Below are 25658 nucleotides of genomic sequence, written 5' to 3' on the forward strand. Positions count from 1 at the left end.
TTCTGGCTTTGTGGGAGCCTAGCCAGTTTGGATGTTCACCTTCCTAGATCTGGACGGAGGGGGTGGAGGACCTTGGACTTCCGACAGGGCAGGGAACCCTGACTGCTCTTTGGACTGGAGAGGGAGGGGGAGAGGAGTGGGGGGAGGGTTAGAAGGGTGGGAGGAGGGGGAGAAGGGTGGGAGGAGGGGGAGGGAAATGGGAGGCTGGGAGGAGGTAGAAACTTGTTTTTTTTTTCTCCTTTTCTCAATAAAAAAAAAGTTGCCTCTAAAAAAAAAAAAGAAATGGGACCTTTTCAGTAAAAACAAAGAGTTTAATGCATTTTTAAAGGACAGTAGGAGCAATGAGGCTCAGTTTATTGAGAATGTATTTAGTTCCATGGTCTAGTACAGTTTGCTATTCTCTGTGCAATGGATTGGGAAATAGATGGAAGAGCCAAAATACAGAAAGACATCATGAACTGCTTGAAAACCAAAGTGGATGCATTTTGCAAAATAACAGGTATCCAGATGTCAATGATTTAGGCTTCATTCAAAATTAAAGGTAGCATAAAATTTCTGCTACATATAAGTAGGTAAATAAATGGGTGAGTAATTTAATTATCACCTTTCTATTCTTATTTATCAAATTCTGTATCCTGTGTGAATTATCCATCTTCCTTAATATTATGAGCAAAAACTTGAAAGGAAACAAGTTAAGAAAGGTGGGGCTTATTGTGGCATGCAGTTTAAGGAAATAGAGTTTATTTAACAGGAAAGATGTGGAAGAAGGAACTTGTAAACACACTGCCTCTCCAATCAGAAAACTGAAGGATGAATGTTGGTACTCAGTTCAATTTTTCCTCTTATTTACTTATAATTATTTTGTTCTATACATATATGTTGGTTATATGTATTCTTGTTTACGTATGTGTTGGAGCAGATATGTGTTGGTGCAGATGTCTGTTTGGATGGTTGTATATGTATATGTGTTTGTGTACTGGTGTGTTGTACAAAAGTCAACTATTGGTGTGAGATTTTAACACAAATTCACTTGGGTTTTCAAGACAGAGGATTTCACTGAGTCCTAGGATTCAGTTTGGTTGGGCAGTGCCTGTACTGGATTGGACTTCAGTAGCTTAGGCCAGTGCTTTACCATAGATCTCTGTATCTGCTTCTAACAGTTGCTTGATAAAAGTTCTATAATGACAATTAAGGTAGTATCAATCTGATTACAGGGAAGGCCAGTTTAGGTGTCCTCTCCATTGTTGCTTAGAGTCTTAGATGGGGTCTTCCTTGTGGATTTTTAGGAATTTCCCTATAACCGTGTTTCTTGCTAGCCTTTTAATGGCTCCGTAAATCAAGACATCTCTTTCCTTTCTCTCCCTCACTGTCCTTACCCCTTCTTGAGAATCCCATTTACTCATGATTTCCTCCTCCCTCCCCTTCTCCTCTTCCCTCTCATCTTCCACCCTCCCTTCTTTTCCAATTTTAACAGATCTTAACTATTTCCCCTTTTCAGGGGGATCAATATATGTCTCTCTTACGGTTTTCGTTGTTACCTACCTTCTCAGGAATCATGGACTATAGGCTGGTCATCTTTTGCTTTATATCTAATATCTACTAATAAATGAGTGCATACCATGTTTGTCTTTCTGGGTCTGGGTTACCTCACTCAGGATGGTTTTTCCTAGTTCCATCCATTTGAATGCAAATTTCAATGTTATTTTTTTTACCACTGAGTAATATTCCCCTGTGTGAATGTACCATATTTCCTTTATTTATCCTTCTTTTGAACAGCAACGAGGTTGTTTCCGCGTTCTGGCTATTACAAATAATGCCACTATGAACAGGTGAGTGAATGTCCTTGTGGTATGAGTGTGCTGTCTTTGAGTATATGCCCACTGAATGGAGGTGGCAGTTATGAGGCTTAAGCAGTCTGAGGATACACTTCCAGTGGAACCAGGTTTACCTTAGTGCTTGAACTGGCATCTTGGAGCATATTCTCTTTGAAGGGATACCATGATTAGCCTGGATAGAGGGCGGGGGGGAAGCCTTGGTCTTCTCTCTAAATGAATTATCAGACTTTGTTGACTCCCCATGGGAAGCCTTACCCTTTCTGAGGAGTGGATGGGAGCTGGGATGGGGGGAATGGTGGGGTGGGAGGAAAGGATATTGTGGGAACAGGGATAGCTATGTAAAATGAGAAAATATTGCATTAAAAATCTTAAAATACACAAAAAGGAAAAAAGACACTACACAAAGTACACAGATGTTTTCTACAACTATTGTCTGTGAAGTATGCACTGCATATAAAGTAATAATATTGACAAATTATTGTGAGAGTACTGGAGTTCTGTTTAATTACCTACATTCTACATTGCAATGCATATTTGTTATGTTTTTTAAAATTGTATCTTCACTTTTAATGCCTTTTGACCAAGGCATTGTAAGACAGATAATCAAACTAACAAAGGCAACTGCTGACTATAGCATTTACATTCTAATATAAAATTGCTTTAAGAAGAAAACATTTTTTATTTGTTGCCACCTTGCCTCATATAAATTTGTATTTGTACAGTAAGTAGTTCAAATATCCTTTCAAATTAAAGATATAATTTTACTTTGATGAAAAGGAGAAAAAAAGGTTCTTCAGAATGAAGTAGGTAAAAACACATAAGGTACTTCTGTGTTTTTATTTAGGATTTTGTTAACATCCCAACATATATTAATTTCGGAGTGTTTTTAGAAAGGTTAATTCTGTGTTGAACTAGCCACTTCATTTACATAAGTAATGAAACTTAATTGTAAGCTCTGTAACTCAGTGGTTGTGGGCTGTTACCAATGGAATGGGAATTAAAACAGCATCAGCTAAGATGGTTGTGCTAACTCAGTTTGATTAGCACCATGCTCAAATCAACTTATGCAATCAGGCAGAAGAACGAACTGTAATTTAAGTATAATTGCTTCACTAAAGCTTATACTAGACTCCTGACTTTTATTTTACGGCAATTATGCAATTTTCATTAAGCTGAAATATAAGAGTCTGTGTTGTTTAATAATATTAATATCCAAAGTTCAATAATCAGTTCTGTGTACATCTTTATACTAAAAAAAAAAAAAAAACCCAAAGAAGATTAAAGAGAAGTGTGTGGATGGGCTGGAAAGATTGCTCAATGATTATGAGTACTGACTACTCTTCCAGAGGACCCACCCAGGTTCAGTTTCCAGCACCAGCATGGCAGTTCACAACAGTCAGTAGCTCTACTACCAGAGGGGCTGACATCCATGCAGGCAAAACCTATGCACACAAAATAAACAACAATTTTAAAAAAGAAAAGAAAAGTGTGTAGAAAATATCCAATTAAGAGTCTTTCACTGGGGCTTTTGGCATCTTGAAAATAAGAAAGTCAGATCTCACAAAGTACATGAGAAATCCAACATTACTACGGTATCAGAAGTTGCTATATCCCTATTCATCCTATGTCATTTAAGTGCTATGTCATCAGTAATATTTCACCTCTGTATGTTTCACTCTGAAGTGACTTTTAGAAATATTTTTGAATAATTAAATGTTCTCATGCATATATCGCATAGTTTGCTAATAAAGTAAAATATATTAAAATCTATCTAAAATGACAAGAGGGCTTGATTTTACCTCATCATTTGCACTTTAGGAAATTGTTCTTTGGGGTATATTGATAAACTATCTTATAATGGCACAGACAATTCTTCCATAATTAATATGCTGGTGCATAGATTTAATAGATTGTAAATATGGAAAACTCAAATAAGAAAGTTAATAATTTTTATCTAAAATATAAACCAATATGAATTAATTTGAGTAACGGTTTAGATTTTACGAACTGCCCACACACTTAATTTTAGTTCGACATTCCTTTTTATGTAAGTAAAGAATACCCACTGCACTTTGTGGAGGAGTACCAATATTCTGTCAAAAATCTGGCAAGTCATGGGCATAAAGGCTTTGCAGAGTTGGCAATGAAAGAATATTGGGCTCAGAAAGTCTCCAGCTGGGCATTGAAGATCGTTGGAAACAACAAAATCAGGTCTTGGCCTGAGTTTATGATTGACAATACTACACCAAGAATCTAATTTTAACCTTATAAAGATACCTCTTACTTCTTAATTGAAATGTTCTCATTCTATACTGTGCAAGCTTGTCTGATCCTGAAAGACTTTTCCAAAATGTGTGTTTCAGTGAGCCATACCTTGGACATGAACCTTGACTATCTTCCATCCAATTATTTAAACAAATAAAAATGATTTTAGATTGTCAGTTCTTGTTGCTATGATTGTCCAATGTCCTGTTATTTGTCTTTATTTCCTAACCTGCCCCAAAACATACACTTTGGATTCATTAAAAATCTGTAGACTATCATTTATACTGAATTTGTGTCATTTTAATTCTCATTTTTTCTGTTTTGAGTTTTGATTTATAAGTAAATCCATATATTTAAAGGGCAGAAGATGATGTTTTATTATATACTATAAAATGAGTGTGACAATATTATATATGACAAAGCACATATTGACCTTTACATAGTAAGGCAAGATAAGAATACATGTGATTACTCTGCCTAATTTCAAAAACATAATATATTATTCATGAGCTACTATTCTATATATTAAGACTTAGAAAAATTATTTATCTTCTGAGTAAAAATTGGTACCCTTTGACTAATTCCTCCCCCTTTTCCTGTCTTTCTAATTTTTGTCATCACCAATTACTCCATATTTCTATGAGTTTTAAAATTTAGGTTACACATAGTGGTGAGAGTCTTCATTATCTGTCATTCTGTGTCAGGCTGATGAATTCCATTAGTATAATACTCTGTAATTTCATAAACATTATGGCAAATAGCAGAATGCCCATTTTAAAAACTGAATCATAGTTTCCCTGTATATGTATAATGAATTTTAATTTTCTATTCACCTACCAATGAATAGCCTGCCTTCGTCTTAGCGACTATAAATTTTATAGGAATTAAAGATGGATTTGCTATGATTTAAATGCACATAGTCTTCCAAAGGCCCATGTGATAGAAGCTCAATACTCACTGTGGTGGTGGAAGTGTTGTTAAAATTTAAGAGATGAGATCTACAGCCATGTGTTTTGGTCACCGATGATCCTGCACTAAGAATGGAGTTCTGGATCCCCACAATGAACCTTCATAATAGAATGAAATAATTTTTACAATTTGAGCCTGAGCGTACTCATGTCTCTGAGTTTACACTTTAGCTGTAACCTTCTAATCCCACATAGGCTCTTGCTACTGCCATCCTTCATGCTGTTATTAAGCTAAGATGATCCTTACCACATCTGAGCTGAGATGAGGATAGCACCATGACCTTCATGAACTGCTGACTCTGTAGCTAAGTAAAACTTTCCTCACTAGTGACCTGTGTCTGTTCTTTAAATATAATGAAAATAGTTTTTGAGACAATGATATGCTAGTAAAGTACATAGAAAAATCCTTTCCTATGCTTTATAATATTTATTATGTTAAATGTAAGCAGGACTGATTATCCTATGAAAAGACTGATAGGTGGATGGATATATAAGACAACTACAAGATGCCTTCAAACAATTCACATCAGCTTCAAAGACAAACATGATGCCCTAGTGATTTCCTATGAGTGCAGAAATACACACTGTCATTCTACAAATCTTTTTTTTAATTTATTTATTTATTAAGGATTTCTGCCTCCTCCCCGCCACCGCCTCCCATTTCCCTCCCCCTCCCCCGATCAAGTCCCCCTCCCTCATCAGCTAGAAGAGCAATCAGGGTTCCCTGACCTGTGGGAAGTCCAAGGACCACCCATCTCCATCCAGGTCTAGTAAGGTGAGCATCCAAACTGCCTAGGCTCCCACAAAGCCAGTACGTGCAGTAGGATCAAAAACCCATTGCCGCCGGGCGGTGGTGGCGCACGCCTTTAATCCCAGCACTCGGGAGGCAGAGGCAGGCGGATCTCTGTGAGTTCGAGACCAGCCTGGTCTACAGAGCTAGTTCCAGGACAGGCTCCAAAGCCACAGAGAAACCCTGTCTCGAAAAAAAAAAAAAAAAAAAAAAAAAAAAAACATTGCCATTGTTCTTGAGTTCTCAGTAGTCCTCATTGTCCGCTATGTTCAGCAAGTCCGGTTTTATCCCATGCTTTTTCAGATCCAGGCCAGCTGGCCTTTGTGAGTTCCCGATAGAACATCCCCATTGTCTCAGTGTGTGTGTGTACCCCTCGAGTTCCTGAGTTCCTTGCTCGTGCTCTCTCTCCTTCTGCTCCTGATTTGGACCTTGAGATTTCTGTCCGGATAATTACTGTGCTTGTAACAACGTCAGGTTGGGATAATGTTTCAGATGACACCCAAACTTAAGATTTGTAGAGTGGGTTGTTACAAGCACAGTAATTATTTATCTGTGTTGACAGAGGTTTTTGTCCCACGCAGTTCTGTAGCCATTCAGAGGCCTACATTTATTATAAACTAGTTGGCCTGTTAGTTCAGGCTTTTTATTAATTAACTCTTACATCTCACATTAACCCCTAATTTTTGTCTGTGTTAGCCACATGGCTTGGTAGCTTGGTACCTTTTATCAGTGAAGCATTTTCATCTTGCATTCTCTGCATCTGGGTGATGACTGCAGACTGAGGCTTTCCTCTTCCCAGTATTTTCCTATTCTGGTTTTCCCACCTATACTTCCTGCCTGGCTACTGGACAATTAATATTTTACTAAACCAATAGAAGTGACAAATCTTTACAGGGTATTAGACCATTGTCCCACAGCATAACTGCAGCTTTCAATTCCTCAAATTATAGAGATTTCTCTTCTTATCTTTATCTAGGGAGGCTGCACTTCTAGCCATTCAGACACAGACATCTCTGTGAAAGGAAGCAAGAACAAATTCACATGAATAGATACTGTATCCCAGATGAATTTCAGAAACATGCCCATCCCTGAAATCATCATACCCATAGCAGAGCTACCCGAAAACCCAATAGAGCTCTTCCCCTGTCTCAGATTTAGGATCAGTTGCACCACACAGATCAGGTCTGAGAACTGTCCTTACAGACTTATATGAACTTAAGCAAAGTTTCTATCTTCAATTTGTGGATCTCAAAAAAGTCTTTAATTTTCAGGACACATGGCAGTCAGACTTTAGTATTTACTAGTAATGTGGGCTGGTACTATAAGGCACATATGCCTAAAAATTTAAAAATAAATGGATATTTGTACCACTTTTAATTTCATTTTAATCCAATACTCACAATAATGGTAAAATAGTGAAGCATCTATCTAGTTGCTTAAGTCAATAAAGATAGTTTTTAGAAGTTTGTTCATTTTACCACTGTACTTTTCTGATCTGTTGTACCTACTTCACTTCTGACTAAAGATACAAAAATTAGTCAGCTTCCTTCTTTCTGTGTCTTCTCACCTTAGTTTCAAAGTTGCTTGTACCTTTCTGAGATTCGTTTTAAGTTATTGGTGTGGAATTACCACATTTGATATCACCATACTGTAATTTTCCATAGTCATCTTTCTAATTCTGTCTCTGCATATCTAGGTGTGTGCTTATGTGTCTGCCTGTGTGTGTGTAGATGGGATAGTTTATAGTTTGTGGTAAAATTTATTTGTAAAATATATGAATCAGTCTCATCTTCTCAACAACTATAAGGTTTGACTTCATTGATGCATCTTTGCTCATAGCCTTAGGTATATAGTTTCTAGGTCACCAATGGACCAAATGATTTTATATGCTTTGCATATATATTCAGAGGTGAAACTGCTACATCTTAGGTTATCCCTCTGTTTAATATTTTATGAAGCCCCTTTACTTTTTTTCCATATTTATTGTACACATCAGATAATAAAACTGTATTAGTACAAAGAATGACATTTCAAAGTCAACTTCATGCCACTGTTAAGACACTAGGGATATTTTTGGTCGAAAGTATCAGGATACCTTTGACCTTCATATGTCTGACTGTCCATGTGTATCCCCAGATTTTGGAAATGTCTTTCATTATATATGTGAATTTTTTCTTCATTTAAAATAGTTTTTAATTATTCATTAAATTTCATAATGTAAAGAGTAGCTTTTGATAATGTTATGTAAATCCTATAGGCTTTTTTTCTTTTTGTTGCTTTCCTTGTATTCAGTGATTAGATGATTTAAGATCTACTGTTGGTGAGGTCTGTGATGCTTCTATTTGATAGAATTGATTGCTGTTGACGGGCACAGATTTTTTATTTAATTTTGCCACTGAGTTAATTAGTTAATTTTTTATTTTTGGTTTCTTTATCTTTATAAAGGAAAATATTTAAGTGGGTGGCTTACAGTTTTGAAGTTCAGTCCAGTAACATCATGGTGGGACATGACAGTGCACAGACAGATATGGTACTGGAAAAGGAGCTGAAAATTCTACATTTTGATTCACAAGCAACAAGATGTGAACTGAGTGTCATACTGGGAGAAGCTAGAGCAAAGGAGACCTCAAAGCCTACTGTCATGGTGACACATCTCCTCCAACAAAGTTATCTCAATCATCTCTTTGGTACAATACTCATTTTACTCTATTATTACACTGATTATGTTCAAGTATTTGTATTTTCTTCTAACACACAGAATTTCTTTCAAATAATTATTTTTAATTTTTTTTCAGGCAGTTTGATTCTCTACATTTTTTTGATCTTGTTTAAGTTTACTCTCTTTATCAGTGATGTTTAATTTCTCTGGTTCTACATGATTTTTGCAATATGTGCAGGAATTTCATATTTGAATAATTTGTGGATTTTTGAGTTATTCTGATGATCAATAGGCATAAAGCAAGTTTGTTAAACTGTACAATACTAGTGGGAGCCAACCAGAAATGTGTAGTGACTCCAAAGAGTGGAGGTTTTGTAAGTGATCATCTCAGAGGACTGGTGTCTGGCCCTTGCTGATCATAGATAAAAGATGCAAGGTGACTCTTGGCAGCACTTTTCAGTTAAGTGGCAATAGATAGTGCTTGTGGCAATGGTAACTGTGACTATAATTAGGTCTACACATATCTACAGTGCTTGGTTTCAGGGTCTCGTGAAGCACCCTTTGTCAGATCAGCTCTTATACGTGTACTACTACAGAAGCCAAGAATAGAAATACCTGCATGTATTACCATACCAGCCAGCTTCCCATGTCCAATTAGTGGTTGGGATTTGGCAGCCAGCCAATTTTTGTTGTTTCACACATTTAGCTATGAAAAAAAAACATGAAAACATATGAGTACTTGGTTTTGGGTTTTATGTCTTTGAAGGATGTATTCACCATTATTATTGAATAATTTTTGTGACTGGATGTGAACATTATTTGAAGAAAAGTAAACTAAGTGAAACTATTACTCATTACTTCTTTATTAATCTAGCATGTTAAGTTTCTCCTAAATCTGTTCTCACAACCATGTTTAATTCTAGCCTGAGGTTATCCAACACCATCTTTTAGACTTCATGGCTAATACATGTGTACAGGCATATGCACACTCACACACACACAAACACAAACACACACTTTCTCTCAACTGAAGAATGGATAAAAAATGTATATCTACAAAATGGAGTATCACTCATTGGGGAGAACACAAAACAAACAAACAAAAAATACATCATGAAATTTGCAGGTAAATGGGTAGAACTAGGAAAATCATCCTGAGTGAGGTGATCCAGAGCCAGAAATACCAATGTGGTATGTACTCACTAATAAGTGGATTTTAGAAATAAATCAAAGGATAACCAGGCTATAATCCTGAGTCCCAGAGAAGCTAGGTAGTAATGATGACCCTACAAGGGACTCTTGGATCACCCTCAGAAGAAGAAATAGAGGAGGCGTTCTGGGTAAATTGGGGGCAAGCAAGGGGAGGGAAGTCTATGGTAGGGGATGGAAGGATGGGAACATGAGGGTTTAGGATAGTTGTTTTGGAAATGGAAAGGAAGGGAGAGTAATTAAAGCAATATTTTTATAGAGGGAGCCATTATGGAGCTAGGGAGAAAACAGCTGCCAGGAAAACTGCCAGGAATCCACAAGGATAACCTTAGTTAAGCCTCCTAGCAATAGTGGATATGGTGCCTGAACTGGTTCTTCCCTGCAATCAGATTGTTGACTACCCTAATTGTCATCATGGAGCCTTCATCTAGAAACTGATGGAAGTAGATAGAGATCCACATCTAAACACTGGGCCATGCTCCAGGAGTCCAGTTAAGAGAGGGTGGAGGGAATATATGAGGAAGTGGGTAGGTCAAAATCATGATGGGAAACCCACTGAGACACCTAATCTGAGCTTGTGGGAGCTCATGGACTTTGAACAGACAGCAAGTGACCCTGCATGGTACTGAACTAGATTCTCTACATCTGAGTGACAGTTGTGTAGCTTGATCATTTTTGCGGCCCCTAGAAGACCAGAACCTGTCCCTGATGCATGGGCAGGCTTTTTAGAACTTATTCCCTGTGGTGGAATGCCTTTTTCAACCTTGATACAGAGGGAGGAGCATGGCCCTGCCTCAACTTTATGTGCCATGTGAATGGAGACAAACAAGAAGTGGATGGTGGTGGGTATGGGAGGAGAGAAGGTAGGGGAACTGTGATTGGTATGTAAACTAAATTAAAAATGATTAATAAATATATGGCAAAAACATATGGAAAATTTAGAAATTTTTTAGCCTCCATTCATACAAATCTGGGGATTACATCACAAAAATAAAATCAATTGAACCATGGGTTTTAACTGAAGAAATGCTAATCATATGCGGAAAGAATATGATTGACGTATTTCTCTAATTCAAGCATTACATAAGGTTTACATGTATCAAATCATCATAGAATACCATTAGTATGTGCATTTATCTCATGTATCATCTAAAATAATATAATTGAATAATTAAAAAAATCAATTATAACATAAATATAAAATAAACATGATTTAAACAAGATGTGTAATATAGCACCATTTACTTACATAGTTACATGTATATTTTTATTTTTGAAAAAATAAAATAGAGCACAAACAAATATTTTTTATGAATGTTACTGGGGAAACGCTTAAGGAACAAGAAATAAATCTCTTTTCATTTACATTTTATATGTTACAAATTAAACAAATGTTAGCAGGTTAAACGTTTTGATTACAGTTGTACTGATTTACTATAACTGAGAAAAAAAGGATGACAACATGATAAAGAGGATGGAGAAGAAGAAAACAGAAAAAAAAAGTTGACAAAGAGCACAGATGTTCCCACGGTGGGGATGAGAGGAATCAGAATGAGTGAGAAAGGATGCAGGCAGCACTGTCAATGGCTGCGAGAGAAAAGAGGGACCACTGTTTTCCATAATGCATAAAGAAAGGGAAGACAGTAAGTATACCGTGATGGTCAGCTGGGCCTGGCATAGGATTCCATGAGCTAATATTTGGAAATATGTTAAGGATGGAAGCAAATGAGACCCAAGGGTCCAGAGTTTGTGCGTCACGATTTTGTTCTAAGCTTGTGTTTAGAACTGTGTCTATTAAACGGGTTTTCACTTGGTGTTCAATGTTAAGACACTGAAATGATGGTCTGTAAAGCAAACAGAATACAAACAGTCAAAAATCCCAACTGAAAATTTAAATGAATCTTTTCTCAGTGGGATTTGTTTTGGTGTGTTTTCTTGGCTTCTCACTGTTCAGTTTGAATCTGTTTCTGGAATCCCCCACACAGGCTACACTAATTTTCTGAAGTCCCTGCAGTGGAAATCCTTTCAGAACTTTTAAGTCATTTTTCTTATGCACTGTGTGCTTTGCCCCTAAGCCCATTGTTTGAAATGTCTGTTGCTCTTCAGGCCACAGAAGAGCAAATCTTTCAAAGTGGCCATGCTGGCTTAGCCTGCAGAGAGGAAAGTTGACACGAGGAGTTCAAGTACTGTGAATTTAAACAGAAAAAAATGTCTTTCTAAATTCCCAGTTATGTTCAACTAGAGTGTATCCACATCTCAAAAAATGGCACTTCCCTATTTTAAATTTACAATCATTGCTGTCCTGCCGCTCACCCAGGGGCTCAGCTGGTACTACCAGTAGCATTGTTCTGCTCTGTGGCCAGGGAAATAGTCATAGTGACTTCAATTCATCTTCTACCACTGTATCTGGATCTGCATCAAATCCTGAACAAGGATGCTGATGAGCACAGAAAAAAGATGACAAATTGATGATCGATGGATAGACAATATATAACATAGCTACATGGGTAGACAATAGATAGTAGATTAGTAGATACATGGATAGATAAATGGTTTTAAGGCATATGCATACATAACATGATGTTAAATATTATAGTTGAAGGTAGATAATAGGTTAGAGTGATATGGGTCCTAGTAGATAATATATGACATATAGACATAAAAACAGATGATAAATGGATGAAACAATTGACAATAAATTATGCTAGAAAAAGATAATAGATTCATGGCACAGGAGAGAGAATATCAAGGTGGGAAATATGATATATATAGGATGGTGATGATAGATAGATAGATAGATAGATAGATAGATAGATAGATAGATAGACAGACAGATAGATAGATGATAGATAAAAGGAGAATCTCATTTAAATCCTTCATAGATAGAAAATATTAATGCTTTAGTGTCAAATCAGATACATTCTAGATAGATAGCATAAAATATAATTCTCTCCTCCATTTCCTCCCTTCCCTTTTATCCCCTTCCCTAATATCCCTTCTCAAACCCACGCAGTTTCCTCCCTTTTGCTCGTGTTCTCTGCTCTCTCCTTCCACAGCACTGAGGCAATGCCTCTTTTTTATTTCTTTCTACTGGAAATTCAGTTGAGACAAAAAACGATTCCTTCCTCTGTACTTTAAAATGTCCATTTTCCTTTGCTTGCTGTAGAAATACACATAGTTTTCTAAAGATTAAATTCATTTTCCCAATTCATTTAATTTCTGGCTCAGACACAGCTCTAAATTTTAGAGTGGAAGGAAATTGCCTTATAGAAAGTATTGCATATATAATCTCATTGATGTATGCTTCACAGTGGCAGATTTTTGAAAAAAAACTTATCTTTTAAAATAGTTCATTGTTTAAAACTCTCTTGTCTCTCTTAAGCTCTCTAATACTGATATTTCACAAAAGTATAATTTTATTATAAAATTGAAATCTGAGTCCAGTTTAAATTTGATTAATATTATTCTGTCTGCCTCACCAATAAACTTCACTTCTGGTGCACAATTTCTTCTACCCGTATTCACATGACTCTAAAGTCCAGGGATCCTATGTCGTTCCACCTTCTAAATATTATATTGCATTGGTACTTTCCCAGTAATACTTTGAGTAATTCATGTTGATTTTTAATGTTTTTCACCTGAAAATGTTGTATGTTTTTCTATCTGTTTGTCAGTCTAAATCTACAGGGCATATTAATTGATTCTGCCCAGCATTGATTTTCTCCCCATAGAATTATGAGGCAGATCTTAATAATTTCCTAAATCTCATCATTTGTGGGTGCGTTGAGGTAAACTCTGAGACACAGCCTCTGTGTCCCATTCAGTTAAGCACTGGCCTCTGCGTCTGACTTAGCCACAACTTTCATTGAGAACAGACAGCAGGAATAAAGGGAGATAATTACCAAAGGCTTCGTTTAGGATAGGTAGGCACAAACTGCAGCACAAGAGACAAGGTGCAAAATATATGGTAGTAGACAGTTTATGACATCCGAGATTTACCTGGGGGAGGTTAGGAATTAGAGACAGTGAGGGCAGAAACCAAAAACAATAATCATACTATGGTTGTAATGCAGGGAACAGCTGTCTTAGTACAGAGAGTCACAAACCACACGGAGTTCAAGCCCAGCAAGGAGAACTTAATGAGAATCTGCCTCAAATATAATAAAACAGAGACTATAGCTCAGTGTTAGGGAATATGATTACCAAACTGAAAGCCCCGATTTCAATACAAAGTGTCACAAACACTTAAAAGTAAAGTTCAACCAACCTAAGAGAACAGAAGATTTTTACTTCTCTGTAATTGCCTTCTTTCCTCATGATTTCTTTCTGAGTGCTCCACAGACAGAATTAGAATAGAAAGTGGAACAGAGATCGTTTATGCATCTGCACACAAATCAACTTTCTTTGGGACAAGTCATGGTTTCTTCAGCATCTACTGTATGTTGAGCATAAACAACTTATACTTACCAGCAAGAGGCACCATCTCCAATTATATCTAACGTACTCAAAATGTGAAATCTATAACACAAATCACATTATTATTTTTAAATAAAATAAATCATATCCTCATCTTCAAATCAATATCATATGAATCTATATAAAAGACATAAGGAAATGAAGCACTAATATCTTCCTGAAATACTTCTGGACACCAAGCAAATGTTCCTGTGTAACCAAGAATCAAGCATAGTGAGCCCACCACATGAAATAAACTCTTTTTCTCTGAGAATAGTTATATTCTAGGGACTTTGCTATAAAGAGGTTCAACACAAAGCAAACAATATTTGTGCAATAATTTGTGAAATAAAGTTTGTGTTGTTCAACTAATGCCTGTGATGATTAACATTGTTAGCTTGGTGGGATCGAAAATCATACAGTGGATATATAGACATATTTGTGAGCTTCTATATCACATGAATTGAAATGGAAAACTCAATGTTAACTATGGGTAACACCAATTCATATGCTCTAGCTTTGGAAAAGGTCAAAAGGAGATGGAAAAAAAAACAGCATTTTCTTTGTCAGTGCCCAGACTGCAATGTGATCACTTGTCTCATAATCTTAACACCACACTTTCTGCTATGATAGACTATACCTTCAATTCATGAAAAAAATGTTCCTAACCAAATTATAACACTAAGTAAATAAAATTAATGCATTGCCTAGCTCTTTTGGTTATGTTCTCCATACTTTGTATGATATATCAACTGATCAGGAAACACTGAGATATCTGGGAGAAGGGCCATCTTAATGAACTGATGGGAATCACTCCTATGATGAATGATGTATCCTGGGCTTTTGCAAATGACACAGGTACTCCATATTCTATCTACATACTTAGTCTTTCCTCAGAAATCTTTATTATTATTATTTGTCATCATTTGAAAATAACTAACATCTTCCCTGTTAATAGGCAATTCTATTTAGATCATCAACTATGAAAGCTTTATTTCCAGGAATAGCTTACATCCATTCAGCTTGTTGGCTGAAGGATCACCATAGAAACCCATAAACAATTCAAGCTATTGCCAAAGCTACTGGTTTCTCTCTACAAATTAATATTTAAGGCCTTATTTTTTAAGATAATACCTACACAACTCATGAAGGAGTCAAAGTAGTACTTACTTAGAGCCTTCACCCCTAGTGACTGGTGTTCATGGTACTATACACTAAGAAAGAAAAAAAGTAATCACCAAGCCAGCTAAAAACACTTTGGTCCTCCATGGAGACTGAACTGCAAGATACCCTAGTCCAACCGTGACATGAAGGCTGTGGGAATAAGTCACCACTCTCTGACTAGACTTAAGGACTACCCCATGAGAAAGAATCTGCCACTAGCGCTGCTCAAATGGCCAAGAACCTGAGATTCGATAGACCAAGGTCCCAGGGGGAAATGAAATGATAAAGGAGGGAAGTAATAAAATGAGTACTAATAATATCATTCTACTCGTATAGAATAGGACCTTGCTCTGTGTCATCAGAGAAGCTTCCTTTTGCAATATATGGGAACAAATCAGAGACACATAACAAGACAATAGGCAGAGAGTGAAAGAGCTTGGAACATTTCATCCTAAATGGGCCTAAAAGATACATATATATTATACAGGTATACAATAGTAATCTAATTGCATATTGTGTTGTTTCTAAAATGCCATACCAGACATATGCTTCTTTCTATGGTAATTGGAAATTAAAGAAAATCCTAAGTAATTTTCATAGGAAAGCCTCATGTTTTATTCCACTTTATTCCGAAAATTTCACCAAGATGGTAGATGTTTCAAAATTAGGATTTGTATCACACACTCTTAAAAATATGCCTATGAAAGAAGCAATTAAGATTTTTGCTAATTCCAACTTACTGTGTCTAACTTGCAAAATATCACCAATATATTGTGATAATAAAACCACTCTAACTGTAAGAGAAACAGGGAAAACTATATATATATGTGTGTGTGTGTGATATATATATATATACATATATATATATATATATGGTACATATCTGTAAACTTCTTCTGATATTCCTAATTTATGAGATATAACTGACAACATTTGACACGATTGTAACCACCCACCACGTTCCAAAGTTATAAGTGTTTCTCCACAAAAAAAAATATTGTTTCCATAATAGCAGCTGCAATTGTCAATGCCAACTCATTAAGATCATGAAAATGTACTATTAACTTCTCGAGTACATTGGACTTTTGCACAGGCCACGCAATGAACGTGAATGTGACAAGAGTCAGGATTCTTGCATATTTACTATATGTCCCACGACTTCTCTGCTGGTTGAGCCCTTCACAAAAGCTCATGTGTGTCACTTGCAGTCAGAAAAATAAAATGATTAAAGTCTTTAAAAACACAAGGATGCCAGTGTGACTTTCCATCCCCTAAGTACCTTTAATAGAATCAAGGTTGCCTGGCTAGTGATCTTCTGCCTGCCTGGACTAAACCTTATAATATCATGCATTTTAAAACATGAATTACCTTATTATGTATTTTGCTTATTTCTTTCTTTGAAGCAAAACTTCCCATGTAGCTCACGCTTTGTGGTAGTGCCCAAGTACCCCAGAATGGCTTCAAGTCTACAGTGATCTTCCTGCTTCAGCTTCTTCATTTCTCTCATTAAAAGCATTTACCACCATACTCCACAGTCTGAGCCCTTCACCAGAGTTTATGTGTCTCCCCTGATATCAGACTAAACCGAAACATGATTAACCTCTTAAAGAGCTTAGTGGCTTCAGTGAGACTTTTCATCCCCCGGATACTCTTAATGGAATTAAGGCTGCATGTTTAGTTGTAAGCTGCTTGTCCTAAACTTAACAGTTTAACACTAGAAAAACTCCCTCTGCATAGAATTTCGTGTCTACATTTATAACTTGTATTTACTCTTGCTAGTGATACTAGCTTGTACTTGACCCAAAAACCCCATTTACTTCTACAGACACTTTGGGATGCCAATGAAAATGCAGCTCTCTCCATGATAGTGACTTAAGTGGTCCTGAATGGTGCTTCAGCTACATCTCTGTAAAAGCTAGAAATCCAAATTTCTCTGGACTTACATGGGAAAGAGATGAATATGTCTTTGGTTAAGAGCTTCAGAGGAGGACATGAAATACAGAAATATCTATAAAATTGTGCCATGTAGCCTAAAGTATTTCATTGACTTTTTAAAGCTTATAACAATATAATGTTTTGCCAAAGAATGGGACTGTATCATATTAGTAGAGCTTGACTGCTGCATATGAGACCCTGGCTTAAATATTCAATCCCACAAAAACAATAAAATTACTAAAAAGTAAAATTTATCAGATTATTAGCTCTTTTGATGACCAGTTTCTTGAGTTATTTTATATTTTGGAGATCATCCCTCTGTATGATGTGGGGTTGGTTAAGATCTTTTCCCATTGTGTAAGCTGCTGTTTTGTCTTGCTGACCATGTCCTTTGCTTTACAGAAGCTTCTCAGTTTCAGGAGGTCCCATTTATTAACTGTTTCTCTCAGTGTCTGTGCTGCCGGGGTTATATTTAGGAAGTTTTACATTTGCCAATGTGTTCAAGTATACATCCAAATTTCTCTTCTATCAGGTTCAGTGTGGTTGGTTTTATGTAGAGGTCTGTGATCCATTTGGACTCGAGTTTTGGCATGGCAATAGATATGGATCTATTTTCATTCTTCTGCATGTTGATGTACAGTTAAGCCAGCGCCATTTGTTGAACATGCTTTCTTTTTTCCGTTTTATATATTTTGCTTCTTTGTCAAAAATCAGCTGTTCATAGGTAAATGGATTGATAGCTGAGTCTTTAAATCAGTTTTGTTGGTCCTTCTGTCTGTTTTTATGCCAATTCCAGGCTGTTTTCAGTACTGTAGCTCTGTAGTAGAGTTTGAAGTCAGGGATTTTGATGTCTCCAGAAGTCCCCTTATTTAACAGGATTGTTTTGGTTATCCTGGGGTTTTTTATTGCTGGTGGGAATGCAAACTGGTACAGCCACTTTGGAAATAAGTGTGACAATTTCTCAAAAAATTGAAAAACAACCTACCTCAAGACTCAGCAATACCACTGATTGGTATATACCCAAAGGATGTTCAATCTTACCACAAGGACATGTGCTCAATTATGGTCATACGAGAATTATTTGTCATAGCCAGAACCTAAAAACAACCTAAATGCTCTTCAAATGAAGAATGGACAAAGAAGAACTAGTATATTTATAGAACAGAGTACTACCCAGTGGGAAAAAAAATAAAGACATCTTGAAACTTGTGAGAAAATGGATGGATCTAGAAAACATCACCTTGAGTGAAATAGCCTAGACCCAGAAAAACAAATATAATATGTACTCATTTATAACTGGTTTTTAGACATAAAGCAAAAAAGAAAAAAAAACAGCCTACAATTCACAATTTAAGAGAACCTAGACAACAAAGAACAAAGAGGACTGTAAGAGAGATATCTATGGATCTAAACTACATGGGAAGTAGAAAATGACAAGATCTCCTGAGTAAATTAGGAGCATGGGAATCATGGAAGAATGTATAAGGGGAGGAGGGAATGAAGTAGGGAAGTGGAGAAAAATATATAGCTCAAAAAAATAATTAAAACAATATTTCTCCCAAAATACAAAATTTAATTGAAAGTATTTTAAACATTTCTATACACTGGCTATAAGTCTACTCCTTTTGTAGTTATGAATTTTGTAACATAATTTTTAGTCTCTTTGAGGTTACGTGTATGAATGTTGTTATATATAGGTCTATTTATAACTATAGCATAATCTACATAAAATAAGCAACACTACATACTAGTAACTAAAACTACTTATAAATTTAATACAGAAGGGAAATGCTGAGTAATAGAACTCTGTGTCTTAACATAAAATATTATTAATAACTTTTAGAAGAATAAATAGTATAAAATTTATACTAGTACTAAATTTTAAGTAATGCTCTGTTTAAAAACGTCTACATACTAACCAAATTTCATAGATAAGGTTCTTCAATCTGATGCCCTATTAAAATGGTAAAACTTATAGAGATTCTGAATTCATGTTTTTGTGACTTCTAGTAACCATAAGAGTAGGTGGTTATAATTATGAAAAAAAAAACACAAGTGGTACCACAGATAAGCACCTGATACAAAACAGAGTGAGTAGTGATGGAAAATAATGAAGCCATCAGAGAGGTCATTACCTTCCTCTCATTTGAAAGTAATCTTAGATGTAGTATGTCCTTTGAAAAGGGTAAAGAGATTGCCTCTTTTTCTTACCACAAAGCAAAGCCTTATTTTAAGGAAGATAGATAATTAATGATGGAGTGAGTACAGAATATAGAAACATAAACCCATGGAACATCTCTATGATTTTCTCAAACATAAAAAAAAAATGTAAGCTAAGACCTTTTATACACAATTTCATAAGGGAATTTTTCATAAGGGAATGAATGATTATCAACATTAGTCCATACGATGTGAACTAAAATTACATTGTAATATGTATGACTATTAAGCTATGAAAATTTTATAAACTTTCTATATAGCAATAATATGTATAAGAGATGCTATTGCCATTTGTAGAATCTCTTATGTGAACCTCTCAGCCTTTGTATTTTGAACTCCTATAGGAGTTTGTTTTTGCCAAAGAACTTGAACACTAATGTTAATATTTTTTGTAAGACAAAGAGGAGTCTAACCTTTGCTTCTTCACAGCATAAATCATACCTTGATTCAAATATTTGTATTACTTGGTCCAATAGTCTCAATACTCTTCCCTTTACTTGATTAATACTTGCTAACTTATTAAATTACTTACAGCTTAATATTTTCTTTTTATCTCATTGGCAGACCTTTTTGATTCATCAGGATTAAATAAACCTTTATTTTTACTTGCATATAAAACTATAATTTGTGCCATTTATAAACAGATATGCTTATAGATTCTATGATCACAGAATTTCCCCTTAACATTGTATTAGGGCCCATCTGTCCATTCACATTTTAAATATCTATATTTAGACAACTAAGTCTATAAGAAAGGAACATGAAGCCGGGTGGTGGTGGCGCACGCCTTTAATCCCAGCACTTGGGAGGCAGAGGCAGGCAGATCTCTGTGAGTTCGAGACCAGCCTGGTCTACAGAGCTAGTTCCAGGACAGGCTCCAAAGCCACAGAGAAACCCTGTCTCGAAAAACAAAAAAAAAAAAAAAAGAAAGGAACATGAGCAATATTCATATTTACTCTTTCTCAAACTTTCCATAAACACTCAATTGTGTGAATGATGTTCTAGTCAAGATAAATTTTTCATATACTCTTTGCAGTTTTGGAGTGCTCTTTCTTATGACTAATAGTTGTCTGATATCACTCATCCTGGACAACAGCAGGTGGTTCTCTGGATCAGTATTGGCCTTTTCCCAATCATTGGTCAAATTAAAGAATATAACTCTATATTTTTTCAGAAAAAAATATTTAGATTAAATTAGTAGTGATGATAGCAGTTAAAATTAAAATACACTATTCTGATTATTCTTTGACATTAGTATTTATGATATTTACTTATGCTTTAAATGACATAAATTTGATTATAAGGATTTTACCCTCCAGATTTCTTCATTTCAGAGACATGCTCTTTTGTAATAAAGTTTTAGTTTTTTCAACATTTTTAAGTTGGCAAAAATTCACAAACTTTTGCAATTCTTAAAAGTTAAATTCTCATTTTCTCAAGAGAAAATAAGATTTCTCTCAGTGTCTTCATGCTAAATTCTTTATTTGAGAGTGCATGACATTACAAAGCCTTATAAAAGTCATATAAAATGAGTTTGTCTAGGATTATTGAACTCCTGAGAGAATTAAATGATCTACTAAATTCATGTCTATCAAACAATAACCATATTACTTACATCTCATATGGAAAACTTTGAAAATTATCTGTTGGTAATTAAATAATTATAATGAATGAGAGAAAAAGTAAAGATTTTAATATATAGTCATTTGTCAGGTAGGCAGAAATGTAAAGTGCTCCAAGGGATAATATTACCTGATTTTGAACACAATAGTAGCATATTTGACAACAGAACAAACAAAGCAATGACATTATACGTGATGAGATACAATATATTGCTAAAAGCATATTGATACCATTATTTCACAGATAAGACTATATAAAATAAGAATTTTACCATTAAGATAAATATGAGACTCATAGAATTGACTTTGATACCAAGGACAGTTTATTTGTCATGTCGAGATATACTTTAGGCATATTTGCATTCAATGTTATACTTTGATGAATGACTATAATGATAAGAATAGAATAATGATCAGAGTATGTAAATTGAGATAAATTCCTGAATTTAGTTATCTGACTCAAAATACATAACTCAAGGGGAGTAAAACATTTAGATCATAAGCAAATAAAATAAGTGGCTGTCTTCTTTCTTCAAATCAGATCAGTTTGACCCAGTAGTGCGCCTTTATAGCATTGGTTTCTCTTATCTAGAACTTCCTGAAACAAAGTTCTGGTCACTAGGTTTCCTAACTCGTTATACTAGATATGCTATATTTCAAAGCCTCAACCTTAACAAAGCAGAAGATCTTTTATTTATTATGTTTTTTGATAACATGAATATTTATTTGTAGATGGAATACTTTGGATTCTTATTAGATATATTGTTTCTAAGGAATAAAGTAGGGGTTGTAGAGATGCTTAGTGGCAAAAGCACTTGATCTAAAAACATGTGGATGTGAGTTTGATCATCAGCACCCATGTAAGAAGGGGATAATGGTGTCACTTGACTATAATCCAAGAGGCAAGAAGATTCTGAGATTTCAGTGGCCAGCCAGTTTAGTTTGTACACTAACAGACCTTGTCTCAAATACACCTGACATCTTGCTCTGGTCTCCCATGTGTGAACAGTGGTGCATTGATGTAGCAACTCACAAGTCTGTTCCCAATTGCCATGGATATATATATTTGTATATATACAAATTAATTGTTGGATATGTGCAATGAACACAATAAGACATAGACACTTTAACTATAATATAATAAAACAAATAACCCAAAATATTCTCTCATTAGAGATACCCAACTTCCAGAAAATAACTTTTATGGTCTCTACTTTTTCAGACAAATATTATCTATCAATTCTGATGATACTCTGACTTATTTGTCAATGATGAATACCATTAACTGAGGCCAAAAGGATGGTATAATTGTGGGTATCAGAGTTAGCTATTCTCTTAAGTCTGTACCTGTTTTCACCTTACATTTTGCATTAAAATGCAAATGGAAGGATTGAGGGGCCAAAATTAAAATGAATGTTAGATTATTGTATACTTAAAACACACTTCTTGTTTAGATATTGTAAAAAAGGCTTGATTTTATATGTGAATTTAAGATACTTATGAAAAAATATTCTCTATAAGGACTGTAACAAGTAGGAGGAATCTTTTGTTTCTGTTCATGATGAAGTAGATAGACCAGACACAATCAAATAAAGCAATAAACAAACTTAATATAACTATGGTTTCTATACATTAATCCACAGGTTAGAATGGGGAAGGACATCACATAACAAATAGGAAAAAAATGATTGTTTGTACCTTAGTCAATAGCCTGAGGAGTTTTCTACAAGCTCAGAGGACACTGAAGACTTTTAATAGACAATTAATAGAAGACTTGATAGTTAAAAGAAATTAAGAATATGGTAATGATGGTTAGAATACTCAGAGAAATTTTATAGAGAAAAAGCAATGGATGTAGATATAGATACACACAGTAAATAACCAAAGAGCTTATAACATCTTCTGAGAACCAGCCAGCATACGCCTCTGTGTAAATTGAGCTCACTGGGAAGTGCAAAGGGTAAAAAGTATATAAAAATAAAACTTATCTCTGAGAGTGCTGGGACAATTGTGTTGCACCAGAGTCACGGTAAAGTAGCAAAATCTAAGATATGGATCCTTCAATGAGTCAGTCATACACTGGCTTACAAGTGTGATGACTTAGTGACAGATCACTCGAAAAAGCAAAGCCCACTAACAAATAGTATAATAGCTTATCCAAAATATTTAGCTGTATCCCAAAAGAAATTGCAAAATTATATAAAGAAACACAAAGATATATTGGCCTAGGAAAGGTAAAACCACAGTCTCTCACATGAAGAGATTGAGAAAAAAAAAAAAAAACAAAAAAACATTGAGGTAAGTAAGAAACTCTCACCCCCCCCCCAGGAGAGCATTAAACAATAGAAACTGATTTAACAGTGACACATATGCTAGAATTAGATGACAAAGGCATGAATTCAGTTAAATGCATGTTGTATAGTATTGACAAAATGGGTTTAGTAGATTACAGATAACGAAAACAAATAAACAAAAAGATGTAAAATGACCTCGTCAAAAACCTAGGTATGCAAAAAGAATGTTGGGAATTTTTTTTTAAATGCACTGGATGAAAATAACAGCAAGGCAGCAACAGTAGAGACTATGAAGCTGAGGAGCTTGAAAATGGTAAGAGGACACAAAAACTACAAAAATTAAGTAGAAAAATGAAGGTAGGATACAGGGAGAATAAAGGGCAAGTAGGGAGGTCCCAAACTGCACAACATTTTTTTCACAAACTGGAACTGTAGATAGGCAGATACAGAATCAAAGTGTAGATATAAGCAGGTAAGCAGACCAAGTTAGAAGCAGAATCCATCACAGTACCTATACCAACAGCCTCTGTAGGATCCAGTTTCCAGTCAACTTTACACTGCAATTGATGGATTGCTGGAGGCTCAGAATAGATAAGTGTGAGAGTTAAAGACTTTCGGAATGTTGCCTGTCCTTTTGCAATTTACTTCCTGGAGGTCTAACTGGTGATCACAGAGAAGAGCAGAGAAATCTTTCCCTGCTGTCTGCAGAAGGAGGGGGTTATAGCCACTTTGAAAAACAACTTAGCACCTCTTTTTAATCAGGCTTTCCTAAAAGACAAGACTAGAATTTTATCAGAACCATCCTCTCCTCGGTGAAGGTAAACATACTACTGCAGTTTACTTTAAGCATTTTCTTCCACCTAAAGTGAAGGAAAATCTGCGCTGTACTTCAATGCTGACAGTATAGGATCATAGGTTCAATAAAAGACAGAGGCAATATAGGCCCAAAGACCATACACACCACTTTTTATTTCTGCTTCTCTTGTACATTATGCCTGAATTTACACACACACTCACACATTCACACAAACACACACACAAACACACACACAAACATGCACATACACACACTCAGAAGACAGATGACTGATAGATGATAGATAGATGGATGGATGGATAGATAGATAGATAGATAGATAGATAGATAGATAGATAGATAGATAGACAGATAGATATAGATAGATGATAGATCAATTGATCAATAAATAGATAAGTAGAGAGATAAATATATAATAAAATCAACTATGGAGTATAGAGATAGTTATATCGGGAAAAACAGGGAGCTAATGTTTAAAGATGCAAGAACAGAATAAAATATTGTCAAGGTACTTCAATGGGAGAGAAACTTAAAATAACTATTTAACCATAATAAAGTGGAAAATATAAATGAACTGAAGATTTGAACAAAGATAAAAAGAACAACACATATATAAAATGAACCAAATAAAGGCTTTAATAGAGACATCACCATCAAAGCCTTTTTTATAGATGACAAGTAAGTATAAGAAAAGAAATGTTCCATAATATATTTCAGGAAAACTATATAAGCAATTTGAAATAAAACAATGATGCCACTTTTCTACACAGCTGTAAGAACAGCTAAAAATCAGAAAACTGAAAACACCAAATACTAGAAAGAATGTAGGGCAGGATGAACACACAACTGCTAGTTGAAGTGTAAAATGATTCAGACTAAGGAACACTTTTGATAATTGTTTATAAAACACTACAAAACATTATTACAATTTAAGGAGATGTGTTTCTTGGCATTTAACAGCATTGGTTAGTAAATTATACCCGCAGAAAACTTTTAATAGATATATAAACTGAAGAATTCCAAATAAACATTGCTCAGTGTTAAAAGAAATGAGATCTCTGGTCAAGAAAAGCATGGCGGAATCTCACCTGTATATTGCTAAATATAAGGAAAAACTCTCTGATCCTAACTGCATATATAAGTGCCTCCTCTTATCCAAGTACCTAAACACATACCTTTGTGTGTCACTGGAGCAAACTTTTAGTTCAGGACTCTGTGTGGTGGTGAAGAACGGTAAATCATGGATGTCTGGATGTTAAATAATGCTATGTTCGTTCTGAGATGGAGAGTTGTAAACATCGAGGAAGCTCAAGCAGCTGTAGCATCTTCCAGTAGTGCACATAGTTCTGTGTAGGGAAGAAACCAATCCACTTGAAAATACAGTGAAAAAAAGAGTAAGGAAAAGTCAGAATTTCATAGCTAAAA

The sequence above is a fragment of the Microtus ochrogaster genome, unplaced genomic scaffold (assembly GCF_000317375.1).
Source record: "Microtus ochrogaster isolate Prairie Vole_2 unplaced genomic scaffold, MicOch1.0 UNK4, whole genome shotgun sequence".
Taxonomy (NCBI): Eukaryota; Metazoa; Chordata; class Mammalia; order Rodentia; family Cricetidae; genus Microtus; species Microtus ochrogaster.